The sequence below is a fragment of the Centruroides sculpturatus genome, unplaced genomic scaffold, assembly GCF_000671375.1.
Source record: "Centruroides sculpturatus isolate CEXI.00-Female unplaced genomic scaffold, Cexi_2.0 scaffold181, whole genome shotgun sequence".
Lineage (NCBI taxonomy): Eukaryota > Metazoa > Arthropoda > Arachnida > Scorpiones > Buthidae > Centruroides > Centruroides sculpturatus.
Genome location: NW_019384322.1, coordinates 13809 through 31501, shown reverse-complemented (window position 1 = coordinate 31501; position 17693 = coordinate 13809). Strand labels below are relative to the sequence as shown.

The window sequence follows — 17693 nt, the reverse complement described above, 5'->3', positions numbered from 1 at the left end:
ATGAATGGTGGAATGGACTATGTACGAATAATTTTTAAAAATTATGTTGACTATTAAAAAAAAAACAAATGGAATAAAGGGTAAGCGGTCTTATCTGTGAATATATGAATAAACTTTTGCGATAACAATAAAGAATTCCTTATCAAATTCCCATCCCTAAAGATTTAATCATTGTCGAGAAAAAACTACAAAATTTAAGTTAATTGAAATGTTAATATAAAAATTATCTCGGGATTTTTCTAATTCCTATCGTTAAAAATATACTTTATACTCTTTACATCGTAATCGAATCTCAATTTAACTTTCTGTTTTCTTAGAATTTTCATACAAATCTCGACTCGTTTCGCTAGTTTTCATTTGTAAATTTATAAGTTATACTGTTGATTTATATATATATAATATTTTTTTCAATGTCTGAAAACGTAAAAGTGTTATAGAAAAGATTCAGAGGTTTAAAGAAATCGAATTATCCGCTCGATTTCTCTTTGTTTCTTTCTTTCCTTTAGTACAAACCACAATAGTGATTTAGTGATTTCTTTTGTTTTGTTTTTTTTTACCTGTTAAGTTCTTGTGTTGGAGAAGAAAGGTTGACCCCTAGTCTAGTTCTTAACAGGATCATTGTTCAATTGAGACAAAAATATCTGTCGATCAGCTGTAAAAAAAAATCATTTAATGTTGTCCAAAACACATCAAAAATTCATTATTTCTTCTAGAAATTACTTCGAGTTTGTTTCTCTACAAGAAAAAAAAAGACTCAGTTTTATGAGTTTATAAAATTATAGGCTATTTCATCCATAGAAAAATAGCACATTTTCATTTTTTCTAATGTAAAAGATGAAAAAGAAACATTTCCAGACCATTTTGACAAACTAGTTTTCCCTCTTTCCACTGTTTCTTTCTTTCTTTCATGGTTCAAAGTCGAGCTTACCCTTCAAGAATTTATAAACAAAATTAGTGCAATTATCAAGAAAGACTTTCCTATGAATTTAAGTTTCTAGTAAATCGAAAATAACGAGGTTCTGCACAATATCAAAAAGTCGGTACTCGGAGGCAAAAATATCTTTACTTTTTCAAACAATTATATAGCGTAATTACTCATCACGATGGGTGGCCCATAACGCAGGTTTAATATAAAAATATCTTCAGATAAGCCAAGTGATATTTTAAGATAGGAAGATAATAGTGTTCCATCTTAGACCAGGTGCATCATCCTTTTCTTCACGCTCCCTATGCTTATTAAGAGGCCTACGACGCATATTTTATGCTCGGTAAGCCTCTTAATGATATAATAGCAAAGATTTTTAAAGTATATACTTGGCAAAAAACTATATATATATATATATATATTTAATTTTATTCAGAATAATTTAAAGAAATTCGAAGATGAAGATTGTTTAAAACATCATAAATAAAGTTGTTGAAGTTGTACAGTCTAGCAATCTTCTTCGAATGAATTTAACCATTCTCATGGAAAATCTTTAAATAGCTTAATAAGCAAAGAGTATGGAGTATAAAATCTTTTATATCTGACAGATTTAAAAATATGATAGCCCTCGGGCTGCACCTATAAATGTAAGAACATACGATACACCTACTCTAATAATAAAATTGAGATTACCATTTGCTACAACCATTTTTCATCGAGATGATACCCGAAGGATTTTTTTTTTAATTTTTTAAGAATGAATAATGTTTTTTTCACTCATCTTCTAAAAATATTACATTAAGAATTATGTACTAATTTATTTTTGTGTAATATGAATATAAAAAAAGAGGTATTTAGCCTTAACATTTAATAACATAGAAGAAAATGAAACGTTATTAAACTCTAAATTGAACGAGATTTTTAACAATAAAAAAAGAAAGGTGCAAGAGTTTATTAATCTCTATTTAACAATTTGTCACAGCATTCTTTCGAATACAGATATTTGTCATTAGTATAAAAAGTGTCATTGTTTTTGTCAAAGAATTCTGCCACGTCCATATTTAAAATTAGATGTATGAGGGAACCTCGTCTTCCCTTCAAAATTAGACTTTTTATAGGAGTTTACGTATCGAAAATTACGTGCAAATGCTCTCTAAATAACCTAAACATCCTCGTAAATTGTATCGTTTCCATTTGCAGAGTCCCGAAAACCCTAAAAGCAGAAGAATTTTTAATAAAAAAAATAATAATAATAATAAAATTCCATGAGCTTAAAGAAGAATAGAAATATTGAAAAATTCGATACATTCGACAAAAGCTTCGATTTTTCAATATTACATCTACGAAAACTTTCGGAATTGCACTGAATTTTGCTTTTTCTTTTACGTTTTAAACATGAAAACACTCACGCTATACATCAGTACACTTTAATAGCCTGCACCGTAATCTAGATCGCTACCGTTAGCTCGACTCTCCCATAAAAATCTAAAATAAAAAAATATAAAAAAAATTAAGACATTAAAATTCTTTAAATTTCCAACACTCGTGTAAGTTTAACAAAATGACAATATTATTACTTTTGGCGCTGTTCACCTTTGACAGCAACGGTGTTGTAGCACCCGATACGCAACTATTCAAGTCACGATTCGCGTTATTTTTCTAACTTTCCTTTAACCCCTATTTATCTAAGAATAGTTATTTTTAAGCTATCAAACTTCGGAAGAAGCTAAAGAAAAATAATCTTCCGTCGCATGATTTTCGTGAAATTCGGGGATGCCATTAATTCGTTCGGTTCTTTACTATAAAGATAGCCATCGCAGCTAGCGGTAAAGATAATACAAAAGGTAAATAGAAGAGGAACAGGAATCAAAATTTAAACAGATAACATACAGTAGATGTTACAGACTTAATGCTTACTGTTAAATTTGGTTTTCTTTTTTTTTATTTTTGGTAAAAATGAAGATTAATTTTCGATGCTTAAACTTCACTAATTGTTAGGATTTGTGAATATGGGTACCCGCTGTTCAAGGAAGATTCGGACGGGGACCAAGCAGGGGCGCATTATACTATAGGTAGGGAAATTGCCTGGGGTCCCCTGTTGGAGTTCCCAGGAAAACCACCTTTTATAAGAAAATCTTTTCTACCCAAATTCCCCGAAGAAAAATGTCTGTAGTCAACACTGTACATGGGGACTTCTAATTCAAATTTGCCTGATCGCCTATGAAGCTATAACGCGCCACTGGAACCAAAACACATGCCCCCTGCTGTTTTTCGGAGAATGTTACTCAATTACCTTAGAATTACTTCAGTCGCTTAATTGAAGTCATGTGATACGCGTTATTATATTTATTTTTATTTTAAAGTAAAAAAAAAAGAACTGATTACTTTGGTATCAAGGGGTGCTGCAACAGCATAAGCACATCCTCCTTGGATGTATTCTATTAAGTGTTTAATTCTTAATCTAATTTTAGATGAGAAATGGTGATGAATGGTGGAATGGACACTGCTGTGATAGTAAGGTAGCGATGATAGAAAAGTCCGACTTCACTCGATGTAACATATTACCGTCTGCTGACAAATGTTGTCGACAGATCAGTCTAGGGAAAGCGACACTGACGGCAGGTGGCTGTAAGGTTAACGCCGGGTTGCTACAATCATTTGTCAATGACTGACTCAGGCAAAGTTTAGTCCTGCAACTCTCTGTCTGGTCTTTGCTACAGTCAGCAGAAATATGCGATCGTTACTGGCTAATTGTTCCCTTTTGCTATTTATTATTCTTCCTACATATTGGAGTGTCAAGCTAATGCTACACTTAAACTTAGTTTTGGGGTGTAACGCCATCATCTCAAGCTGAGATAGTTAAGTTGGTTCGGTATTGCGAGTAATGCATTTTAGTTCCGTGCGTAACAAGCAAAGAGAAAGTTTCATTAAGATGTCATAACTGATATAAAATTCTATTTGTACAGTAATTGAACGAATGTTAGTCATTTTATTCGTAATATAATTAAGTGAAACATGGGAGAATTAATCGCAGTATGATGCCAATTAGGATCTGAGTGTATCGTCACTAGTCGAAACGATAATGATTAATACGGATTCTAAGTTGTTAAAATTGTATAAAGTTTTCTTATAATGATGATATTCTTGTTAACAACGAATGGGAGAAATATAAGTAGTTATTCTTTTAAAATATTTAAGAAACTTGTAATGAATAAAATCCTCCAAGAAATAGTAAACCCTATTATAGAGGGAAGGACATTACCTGTTATGAGAAAAATCCTAAAACTTTCACTCAAAAATGGTGATGTCGGTTGGTAATATTAGGGTCTTAAAGGTTTTTTTTCCTTTCTTTTTACTTTAGTTGAGAATTATGCTATAATCATATTGTTAGTGGGAATTATCGTAACTGTCTTGCAAGTTTCATGAAAAAGAACATAATCTTTTACCATTTCTACTTAAATCGCTAGCAATATATAAATTTATGAGTACAGAAATAGTTATTTAGCTTGGTTTTTTTGCTTTCTAATCAAGAAATTAAATAATTAAAATTTCTTCGTAGCGATCATAAAACCATCCAAATAATCTTCATAATAATTATGATTAAAACGTGTATTATAATTGATATAGTTGGAAACTTTTACGCCTATATAAAAACAATTTTTCAAAATAATAAATATTATACATTACGTTAAAATAACAAATAATAATATAATATATAGGTTTAAATCTTAAAAAATTGTATGTTAATATTACCTTTAAAATTTTACATCCGCAACTATAATTATAATTATAATTCATGACCGTGTAAGTGACATTAATATGCATCTTTAGTAACTTTTAAAAATATTTTTAAATAATAAATTTCCGAAAAATTCTGCCGTCAATTCCTTTTCTCTTTTACGTTTTACAGCATTAAATATGTTGCAATGTATCATTTAGTGCCAATTATATGTCTTAATACATAAATAACATAAATAATCCCAAGTTAATTTCATTTCTCAGAAAGTTCAGAATTTGAATTTTAAATATAAGCACACCCTGGTCTTTTATAAGCCCCCTGATTATGGATTTTGAATAATTAACCTCCTATATTTTTAAAAAGAAAAATTCTGGGAGCACCCAGGATTTTCTGGAGGCTTCTCGATGAGTTATTTTTCATATACCAAACCATCTAATATACGAGGGTGTGCTATATATAATATATGAGGGTGTGTTATATATAAAGGAAAATCCTAATAAGGCTCGACAGGAGTCAATTTATAAAAATGCGCCAAGGTCTGTTTACTTAAGAAACATTAAATTAAGGCATACAGTATATCAATATATCACCCATTATAAAATCACAGTCAGAACGTAAATAATTCCATAAATATAAATTATACCTTGTGTAACACGAATAAATTTTAATTATTTTTGTTAAGTCATAAATGTCTTCGATTTGAATAATTAGCGATTAAAGTGGATATAACAGGAAGTAAAGTGTACATTAAACCTTTCAGTACGACAATTCTGATATTTATTTTGTGCAAAATATTTTTCAGTATAAAAGAACTTGTAAACTATTTACAGGAATTTCTTTTGTAGAAGTACAGCAGGACAATGGAAGTATTATGTTTATGGACTGTTAAATTTATGGAAACAGAAATACAAACAGCTGTTCCTTAAACATACAGTACATTATATAGTAACTGAGGAAATAGTTAAACACAATTTTAAGCGAAGACTATAAATAAAACTTACAATCACGACCAGATGGTCAAATCTCTTTGCAGATTTTTATAGAGTGATGTTTATACTAACAGCCAGAGATGATTCACTGTTTAGTAAACTTGACATAACCCAGACGAATAAAAAAATAGAATGGTCCCATCATCTCCAAATATTCCATTGCCGCTTTTATCCAAGTGCGGGAGCTTCATTTGCAGGCAGCATGGGCTGAACTCCCTGCGTGTGGTACCCCCTGCTCAATTAAATATATACAGCAGTAGCATTGAACTTCTCGGGTTCTGCTGGTTCTGCTGCTTTAATTTTTATCAATTTTAAGCGCCGTTTCCTCTATAAATTCTATTTCTTACTTTTATAACACTCTTAGAACGATTTTCTGACTCATTCCGTTTGAATTTTTCATGCGATTTTAAGACTTATTTTAAACAATTTTTTGTTTTCGAATTTCTCTAAAAGGTTTAAACAAAATTAATTTCGAAAATTAATCTACTTTGTCTTGACCATTTAAATTAATATAAATTATTCTTTATTTTATTTTAAAATAATAATGAGTGAGTTATCTACTGGTAAACACTGACTTTCGCAACGTTGTAAGTCGATAAAAGCAAAGTTTTTCAAAAAAATTAGAACAAATTAGAAGATTTTAGCATGAAATCTTCTAAAGAAACATTCATTAATTTATGCTAGTCTCTTCTCAATTAGCATATTACAAATAATATTGCCGAAGGAGAAATATCAAAGTCCGAAATATATTCCAACGCATTGAGATGTACTCGAGAACTGCTAAAGAATTGCCAAAATGTTTTTTTAAATTAAGACAGACACAAAATCTTCAGCATTGCTTATGTTTTCGATAATATTACAACATAATTTAACCATAAAGTTAGGGATTTTTCCGGGATTTTATATAATCGTATAAGTTTGCGTGATAACAATATCTCGTAAAGTACAGTATTAATAGAATATGGATTAAACTCATAAGAAATAATTCCGAAGGAACTCATGCAAAACTTATAATTCATCATTAAAAAATCGATAAGAATCTATATTTTAAAATACAAAGATGTTTTGGTACTTTGAACTTTTAAATCGGGTCTAAACACGGTTGGTGGCCATCAGAGTTTTGTAGATTATAGGGGTCCTAGAGGTTAAATTAAAAAGGTTCATTTGAGCATTTATCACGATAATAAAAAGCCATTATCCTGATAGGATTATTACAAGTTGCCATTTCCTCATATTAATCACCGTAAATGATAATGGTTACAGGAAATTCTAGGATTTGGCTTATAGGGCCAATCACCTTACGATTTATTAACATTAAAAATACGAAAAGAGTAATCAAGATACGAAGGCGTTGATATCAATTTTATGAACATGATTCATTAGAATTTTTACCGGCATAGTTTCATATTTATTCATGCTCATGGACAATATATCATTTCCACTTTTTGTGCACGACAGTAATTCAAGAAGAAGAATTCAAACATGATAAATAGTCGTTCATTACTTATATTTTGTCAGAAATATTAAAGTTAAAAGAAACGATGCTAATAGCATTTCTGTCGGAACTTAAGATATATAGACCCATGCTACACTAATGGAGAACATGCACGCTTCTGATATCATGACAGTCAAAAAAATTAGCTCGACTTGACCACACCTGAACGATCAAACATTTCAATAATGTCGAAACGTCCATTCAAGATTTAATGAAGACGAAACTTTCCTTTAGATAATGCCGCTTCTCTTTTCAATCTCATACATTTTATCACTTAAATTTATTAATTAGATTTAATACGGCATAAAAATATGTAACTTATTTTTCTAGTCTCTAATGAATTGGTCTATAAAATTTGTTTCTGTTTAAAAATTTTATACACCAATTCATTAGAGACTTATAGAAATTCACGAGATTTGATAAATATTTAAAAGCAAATTAGATTCTCGATTTATTTAATGATCTTTAAACTTATAAAGGGTATTTTTTTCCGCTCACAAAGCGAATATTACCTTAACTAATGTTTTATCATCTCCCACGTAACCCATAAGTATAAAATATTCGTTAACTCTGCATGGCTAAGCATGCAGTGAATAGGGAGATTGGTGTATTTTATCGATCTGTACAATTTGAGGAATTTAATTTCCTTTAATGTTGCCTTTAGGCAAAGAGAGAGTATAGTATATATAAACAATAAAGACGAAAGAATTTAAAATTTCTCTACTTTTAAAAACCTTATCCTTCTCTTTATTGAATGTCTTATCCATTATTTTTATCTTCCTGCAACGAATTTTACATTAGGAGAAAATCCCATTAGCACTGCCTACTAGAAACAAACTGCCTCTAGCTGGAAAAGAAACAATAGTAATAATTTCAGTTTCCGAAAATAATAATAATAATAATAATAACAATAATACTAATAATTTTATAACTTGTTTTTCTCAAAAATAAGCGGAACTAAGTTTAAAATCTTGCACGCAAAACTCGATTGGACATTTAAATCGATACAATTTCGAAGAAAATGGGTTCTGCAGTGTAGTAATAATTTGCAAAAATTCTATATCTGAAAATATTATTTCCAGATAGATTAAAGCACGGTCGGATAATTAGGCAATACTTTGCACAATTCGTTCCAACTTGTTCTTATAAAAAATGTTGGGGGCCTATTTTGGGTGGTTTATTTCTCACAAGAACCATCATTCTTCACTCGAATCGTGGTCCACTTCCTTTCGGCTTCTATTTAGACACCTTTAGCACTGACACATATCTCACTCAGACAGCAATTGGGGTAATTCCCAAACGGATTCCAAGTCTACCCCTGGGGTTGTTAGCGTATATTCCAAGCATAAAAAGCAACAACGGTAAAAAAAATTATATATCTAAAGAGAGAAAAGTAGGCAAAGCCTACCTATGTAATCCTACGTATTATTGAACGTGTTTACCACGGTTAAAATAAATAAAATCTATCAAAAAAGTACACTTTTGATCGAAGCCAGTCACCTCTGTTACGTTACCATTTATATGTTCTCCAGATTGCGTTCCCCGAGCTACTATTGGCCCAAAGGTCTGAATAATCTCGAGAAAGGAAGCAGAAAGGTTTAATTTCGACCAATGGAGTAACCGAATGCGTTAGAGCATATCGATCCAGTTGGAGGGTAGCGGAGGATACTGCGCTTTTACAGCCCCAACGGCAGAAGGTGGGAGATGTGTTCTGTCGTGAACTGGACCGTCTGGTTTTCTGCAAGGTTTATTATAGGGAGTAACCGACTTGGTATGTGACATTCGGTAGCCTCTGAGTTTTACTGGATATTTTGCTAATCGAAGGCTACGTGTTGCGCATCTATTGTTTCTGCTCTGTTCTTAGTCAGTGCCAAATGTGTGTGTTTCGTGCCTGTTTGTGGCTTTACGCCGTTTGGACTTCTAAATTCAAGTCGTCTTTAATATTAAATTTCGGTAAGTGCTTTTTTGTTTTTTTTCTTTCTTGTTTTTCCCCTCTTCTTCTTTTTGCCATCTTAACCGCGGTAGATCTTTATCAGAAACACACGTTAAGTCTTTTGATAATTCTTCTAAACACGAGTTACGAACAATACACTGTTTAAAATGGCGTGTAAATTAGTAAATTAATGCAAAACAGAAAGGAAGTTTAGTTAATTAACCATTTAGTAATATCCTTTTCTTACACGGTAATTTTTTTCCTCTCCTATTAAGTGAATGTAAGCATGTAAGACACCGGCGCCTATGTTGTAATTTGATACAGAGAATCCAAACCTACTTAAGAAGTCCTCATTTGGACGAATATGAGGCTTCCTTAAGAGGAAAAATGGCTTTTCTTATTCTTTTTGGCCATTGTTTTTTGTAAGTAACATGACTTTTAGATTGCTATTGTTATCCTAGCGCGATCGAAACGAGTCGAAGTAACCAAGCGCGTTATTACCAACCAGGACAGATTACCTTTTAATTTTATCTAATTATAGTTGGCAAAGCTTCGAAGCCAATATGTTATTTTCGATATTGTAATGAGTTTTGGCATCTTTAAATCATTTCTCACTCTACAAATGTTTGTGGACGTCATAAAAAAAAAGAAGAGGGGAGAAAAACCAAGATAATTATGATTAAAGAAGAAATTAAAGCAGCAGAACTTTATTGTCATTATTAAAAATTAGAAATGGAAGATAGAATGAGTCCGGTTTAATTAAATGGGAACGGCCACTCACCTGCAGACCCTCTAATGCGATGAGTAAGATAGACTAATATCTTCACGCCTGTTAATATATCCAGGCATCTGAAACGTGGTTACGATAACACAATATTGATGGAAAGTGACGTTACTTATCAGATATTTTTGGAAAAAAATGTGGGCGGAGGAAGAGGCGTTGTTCGGGATTGCCCATGTAGACCTACAATTTGTTTTTTTTTTCTTTCTTTCTTCAATGGGAGTTTTTCTTGGAAATTTACATCTTTAGTCTCAGTTTGCACTTCATATACTAAAAATACCTCAGCAATTTAAGTGGAATAACGAATTGCAATGTTACACTACAAATTAGTATGCTTTTAATGTAATAAAACTAGAGCTACTGGCATTTAAACGAATCAAAGGCGGCTAAAGTTAAACTTATATAATTTTGAAAACTTTTTAATCTACTTTCTAATCAAAGAATTCCGAACTGCACCACGCAAACGCCCGAAGAATAAATCTTATAGTTTCTGGTTAGTCCAGCCATTCCAGCACCATTCATCACTTACTATCATTTATCAAAAGAGGTGCTTCAGAATGTCAGATGGGGTTCATTCACACCCTCAAAGATAGAACACTACATCGATTCGATGTTTGTGTGATTTCCAGAATATGGTTCATAACACAATGCCAGACAATCGAATGAACTTTAGGCCCTTTGCTCTACCTGTAGAGGCAATCTACTGACTCCTGGAACCTGTTAGGTAACTTTTTCGGACAGCTGCCGATGCTTCTTCGCTCTTCGTTGTTTTCGGCGGCCATATTCTATGCACGTATCCATCACACAAGTTAATTAGACTGATTGGTGGTGATCGGAATGCACCTTTACCAAAGGATATCTATTTTGCTCCAGGAATAATCTTTAAGGATCCACTCTTTTGGTAGGTTATACTTTTGATTCGTTTTAAATGTTTAATGTTTAGTTTTTGCATGACTTACCACTCCCCTCTTCTATATTACTCGTTTCTACGAAGCAAATCTTTTAAAAAACTCAATTTTTATGTCAGAAAATTCAAGTTTAAAAATGTTTTAAGAAAGGTGCGGCTTCTCGTCTCTCTAGAATCCTTTTCCAAGGTATGATAATAGACCAATTCTATTAAGCTACAATTTTAAGATAATGATAAGGCTCGACAGTATCATTAAGCTTTTATCTCCTATGATTTGCAGACTTATTTACGAATAAATAATATAATGATAAAAGTCAAAATCGCAGCATCTTCATATTAGAAATCTTTTTGATACAATAAAACTATAGCATCGAGTTTTATAAAAAGAATTTAGTACAAACCCTGTTGAGTTACTACGCAAAATGTTTCAGTCCTGAAGTTATAAGCAAAGGTTTCTAAGACTAGTTTGACCTTCTAAATTGCTTTCGTACGTGTTGAAAAGTAAGATCTTCATAAAAAAATATCGTAAATAAAAACAAAAACAATAATATAATGTTAGATAGACGATTAAAAATCATCACGAAAGACCGTGACGTTAGGTCGAATCTCGGTGCGGTTGCATCTAACAACCGCCATAACTGGTTCATTGTCGTCATGAAGGTTTCACTCGTGACATTTGATATTATAAAACTGTTTTTAAAAAGTACTTTAAATCTGTGAATGAACAACTCTCGAGTTGTTAACTATAAACGACACGATACTTAGTTTTCAACTACACAAAGTACAGCCATCTGTTTAGCGTTATGCATTGCTTGTCAATAATAATAATATATTGTTTCCATATAGGTGCAATACGTTACTCATTAAACGGTAATGAATTTTTAAGCTGTTTTAACGACGTGAAAAATTTCCATTGTTCTAAGGCGTAGGCCTACTGTTCTCCGGATGTTTTAGTTATGCTATTTTAAAATACTGTATCATCATTATTTATCTTTTTAAATCTTCCCATGGCATTAAAAGTAACAATGGTTGAATTATTCTCAAAATATAGTTTTCTGTTCACTTAAACTTTATAAATTTTACTGTTTTTTTTCTATATTATATCTAAATTTTGTAGATAATTATGTAACGATATTAGGCCTAATCATCATTTAATTTTTACGACTGATTTATCCATTCTTATCTTATTCATCTTATTCATATTTTTCTAATTTTTATGCAGATATTTTGAATATTTTCATCATTTTTTACGGCTGATATCCAAGTGATTTTCATTTTGTTAAGTGAAAAGTAATTTTATTTTCTAATTTACAGCGACAAAAACCTTTATTTCTGTTGAGAGAAATAAGAAAATTTAAAGAAAAAATCGATTTAAAAAAGATTTTAAAAGTTTCTGATAACTTTTAGATCTTCTTTCCACGGTTTATCTCATAAGAAAATTGCATAGGAGTTGGAATTTAGAATGATAAATCCTCTTTCTGCTGAATCAATAAGTATTTTTGATCAGTTTAAAGAATACAACTGAATGTTATCAAGAATAATCTTTTAATTTAAATCGATTTTATAAATATTTCTTAAATTATATAACAATTTTAATATAATATCTAAGCATCTATATCTCATATACAAAATACAGTGGCCTAGATATATATATATATACAAAACTTCTAGTCATTTTAAATTAAAGAATTTTATTTAAAAATAAATAATAATAATTATTATTTAGCCTACGTGACGTGTAACTGTATAATATACTTATTGATTTTCGGAAAAAATTACTACAACCGAATAAGAGGGGATAAACAGGAAGCACCGGATGACAACTTCCTTCTTGTTATTTGACTAATAGCGACTTCCTTCGAGTTTATCCTTAACACAAAAAGAAAGATCTTGTGATCTGTCTCGCCGCATTAACTCGGATTTATATTAAAATTCAAGTGTAGTAGGAATTTTTCTATAAAAATGGCAAAATAAGAATTTCCTGGTTGTCATTTTGAGTTATAAAGAGCACTTACACAGATGGAAATGGGTCAGTCAGCGACCTGGATCAAAAAATGTCAGATGTTGACTATCGTTTGTCTATCTCTCTCGGGTCATTGACTCGAAATCTTTTTTCTGTTTAACAGAGAAGAAAGTGAAAAAGTTTGACTGCTCATCTATCAAATATTTTCATCACCGTTGCCGAGATGAATTCGCTGTAGAGAGAAAAATATTTGGCTAAAATTACGTAGGAGGGAGTTGTGTTTGTTCAACAAAAATAAGTTGACTCCATATTTTCTCATTCAAATTTTCTTATCTTCTCCAATTTCTTCTTAAATATTCTTCTTATATTAAAAAAAAAAATTTACTTTAATTTTTTTCATAAAAAAATTGTTATCTGAATTGAATATTTAACGAGAAATTCGAGAAGAAAAAAAGACAATTTACATAGAAAATATCTTATCCATTTTCTATTTTAAATTGTATAAATTTACATTCGAAAATTGTATAATTTGCCAGTAAATTCTAGTTTTTAGACAAAATAAACAAAATAATTTATAAATAAAACCCTTCCTATGTATAATTTTAGTTCTTTATTGCTATATATTTTCTTTTTACATTATGAGAACCGTCGTTTTATATTTTTAGGAATGTTTTCCTTGTAAATAAATGAATAAATTTTATATGATTTTGGAACATTACACTGTATATTATTAATGTAACTTACGTAGACCATCGCTTATCCTCTTTATGGATTTACTAATGGATATAGTTTAGCAAATCCTTTGCCTTTAATATACCATAATATAGACGTTATTGCTGTTAAGGATCATGTAACAGCTAGACATATTTGCCATATTTCCAATTATAGAGACCTTCAGACGTGTGTATCTAGTTACATCGTCGTGTATAGTTTGAATGGATGCGTACACTAATGAACTATAATAATCATTATTTATAGACCGCATCGGATAGATTTTATCAAAATATAATTTATTCAAGCTTTGTTTCGAAATATCGATAAATAATTAAGTTTGAAACATTTCGACATTTAATTAATTCGTTTCGAAATCAAAGCTTTGTTAATTATATCGTTGCTCAGTAATGAATTCGTGCTTTGAGTAATTATTGTTGTCACAAATCGGATTCAATGTCATTTCATCTCGTTATAATTATTCTAAACGTCTTCTACGTAAATTTACGAAATTCCAGTTTACAATATATCATAATATAACTCATTCATGAGTTAAAAAATTTCTTATTAATTCCCATTTTATGAATATTTAGCGTGTTTAATGTATCATCATCTTTCATTACGACTTTAGAGACGAAGCGTTAGAAAGTAGAAGAATTCTTTACAGAAAATTACACTTAAAATAATTAAATTAGTAAAAATAAATGTTAAATATTGTAAAATAGAATATTTAAATTCATATTTTTGTATAATTCAAGCGTATAATTTGATTTTAACCATTATATTTTCGTTTTGTAAACAGTTATAGAGAGAAAAATAAGCAAAAATATTACATAAGATTATAGGCAGTTCTTGTATTTTTAGATGTAAATAATTTATGAGAAGTTGTTTAGAGACGTGATTATACTAATAAAGATTGGCTAGAGTTAAAAAGAACAGGAGGAGATATATTTATTTCCATTTGTTTCTGTGTTTTTAAATGAACCAACGTGATGATTAAAAACAGAATTAATCAATATTTGTTATAATCTTTTCGAATGAACATTTTAAATCTATTGAAAAATTCAAAATAATTTTTATTTATTTATTTAATTTATCTATCTTCTACCATTTCTCTACTCCCTATTACATAAACAGGAAGAGTAGTGTGACGAATATTGAAATTTTCTAGCATTAAATAATGTTCCAGAACTTATTACTTTTCTAGTTTTTTCCCCCTTCCTCCCATCAATTTATCAATGTCTTTATAAATAATGTTCTTTAATTTATAAAATTTTCTATGTTCAATAGTATAAGTCAAAATATATTTAAAAAAAAAAAAAATATGCATAGGAATACTGAAGAGGAAAATTTACATAAAACTGTTCTTAACAAAAATGGATGCTTGCATCTTCTCTATGGGTGCTTTGAATTTTAACGAGAATATTTTATTGTATTCGCGGTTTTAATTTTTTTGTTTTGTTGTTCTTTTTATAGTTTATTTTTCGAGTAATGTAGATTTGTCAAGAGATTTATATTCTAAACGTGAAATTTTTCTTAAAATTAAAATATTTTTCTGGCTTAACTTCCATTTTAATCGAATTTATTCAAATCAAGATTGAATTTTTAAAATTTACCTTAAGGAAAGAATTGATTGATAAAATTCTTTTTAAGACATGAACATGAAAAAAAAATTAGAGGTTCCTCCCTCCACGTTAAACTTGTTCATCCATCCATTAGAAAATAAAATTTGTTTCTTTCAAGCCGGAATTGTCCATCACAACTAATGCATCTTACAGTAGGACCTACAATTTCGGATTATCGAGAAACAACAGTAAAATATTATTCAGTGTGTAATGGTTAGAAAAGACAATAGCAGAATCACTAACACAACAGATTCCTTCCTCGATAACGTAAAATTACAGGACCAAAAATACCAGACAAAATCGAATAAAAATCTTACAAGAAGCCTGACAAAAACTTGTACTACCGGCATTTTCTCCTCCTTCCCTTTTTCTTTTCTCATTCGAAGTATTTTCGTGCGAATCTCTCCGGAGAAAAATCTACTTTGATAAGTTTAAAAATGCATTAAAAAATTCGGTAAACTCGAAATTAATTTCTTTTACCACTCTTATAACACAAGTAAGGACGAGGTATTTAATTTTAACACGATATCATCACGCTATAGTTAAAAAAAAAAGTAAGCATCTTTAGAATCTGCCAAGTACATCTAATTGTTGTTACGTTGAATAGTATCTGAAATCTTCTTGAGCTGATCGTATGTGTGACCGTGCATCCATCCGTTAACCGAGTTACAACGAAAGCTTTTGTTCCCTTCCAACTTTTCCTTCTTCCGACGCAATTCTCGTAACGACTAACCACATTTCTCCATGTTAATTAACTCCATTAAATTTGCAGTGGAAAATACAGAAAAGTGGTAAAACCCACTAGCGATTTTTATTTATTTATTTATTTTTTGTTTGCTTCGACAGACTGGTTTAGATTCCATTGACCTTTCTAGTCATCAATGTACTGCCGAAGTTGTGAAATCCTTCTTCTTCTTCTTCTTCGCTTGACTGGACTTTTTCTTCTTATTTTTTCTCACGATGTTGCATTTTTTTTTTCATTTTTTGGTTGTTGTAATATTCATTATTTTGTCGTTTCTCTACATAAACGTTCATTAATCATTTTATACTTAAAATATTACTACCGGTGTTGTGAAACGATGGCGATTCCAGCTTTACGACATTTAATATTAGCTTTTTTCTCTCCTTTAAAAAAAAATATTTTGTAAATTCATAATCTTCACGTGTTAAATTAATTTATAAATTAATTTATAAATTAATTGCTGCGTGATGTTTATAAAAAATTAGGAAATTTTATAATTTCTCTCTCTCTCTTTTTTTTTTTTTTTTATTGATTAGAGAGGAAGAAAAATGTGTATTGAATATTTAATAATTGTTTCGGCTTTGTTGCACTTCACTGTGTAATTAGCAAAGGAAGGAATGCAGGATATTACTCTAGACATAACATACAAGGAAGTAAGTAACTGACAGGCAGACATTTTCTTTAGTTTTATAACAAAAGTCCCTTTGAATATATTCAGAGTAGGTGCAGCCTACTCTTTTTTACTTCATTTATTCAGTTAAAAGAGTATTTTTATAAATTTTCCTCGCTTAATTTTTAAATTATCTGTAGAAATTTATTTGTTTTACTTGTTCATTTGATATTTAATATGATAGTTTGTGTTAAATTATACATAGAAATTCCTCCACATTGTTAATGTTAAAATATATTTTAGACCATATTTATTACAGTTTTAATGCCTAAGAATTGAATTAAATATGATACAAAATACATTATAATACTGTATTTAGAATATGAAAAGTAAGATATTTGAATATAGAACGATAAATGATGAAGTATAGAACATACTGAAATATAAAATGCCAAATACATTGAATATAAAACGAGATACAATCAATATTGAGCGTGAATACAGAACACATTACTTATATAAAAAAGGGAAAAAATAGAGGAAACTGAATATATAAACTTAAAAAATATATAGATTGTAGATTATAATTATCAGAAAATAAAGAATGTATTATACAGAAGGAATAGAAACAAGAATTCTTAACACCTTAAGCAAAAAAGTACTATGTAATCATTAATACATAACAATGCTTAATCTAAGAAATTAAGCATTAATATATATTTTATATGATTATATACTCCTTCTCTATAATATTTTTGTTTAAAAGTTATTATATGTTTAACATTCTCTATAATTTGTTAATAATATATATAATACTTGATACTATTATGGTACAGTACATAAAGAATATATCAAAGAATAAAAAGTATATTCTCTAAAATTACCTTTCTCAATCTTTTTAAATTCCATAAATTTTTTTATTTTTGAACAATAAAACTAATTAATAATAGTCTCTATTTATGTCCAAAGTATGCCTAGAATTTATAAAATTAGCCATTTATAAATATCTTTGATATGAAATATTTATTAATATCAATAAATAAATTAGTAGTAGTCTTCATTTATTATAATAAAATCGAGTTATTAAACAGTGTGTATGCTACAACTTAGCTAAATTCTAGCGATTTAAACTGAATTTTAATTCGAAATATATTATACAAATTATCATTCTCTCGGTGTAGATTAATTATATAGATTTACAGTAAATTTTGATTTAATTATCTTAATCAATAGTTAGTTCATTCTCCATGTTTACCAATTTGACAATGTAGCT

General features: G+C 29.6%; 1 protein-coding gene across 1 annotated transcript in view; it reads left to right on the top strand.

Moving 5' to 3' along the window:
• LOC111625847 (vang-like protein 2-B) overlaps positions 1-17693 on the top strand; it is a 42457-nt gene that overhangs the window by 11424 nt on the left and 13340 nt on the right. The window lies entirely within an intron of this gene.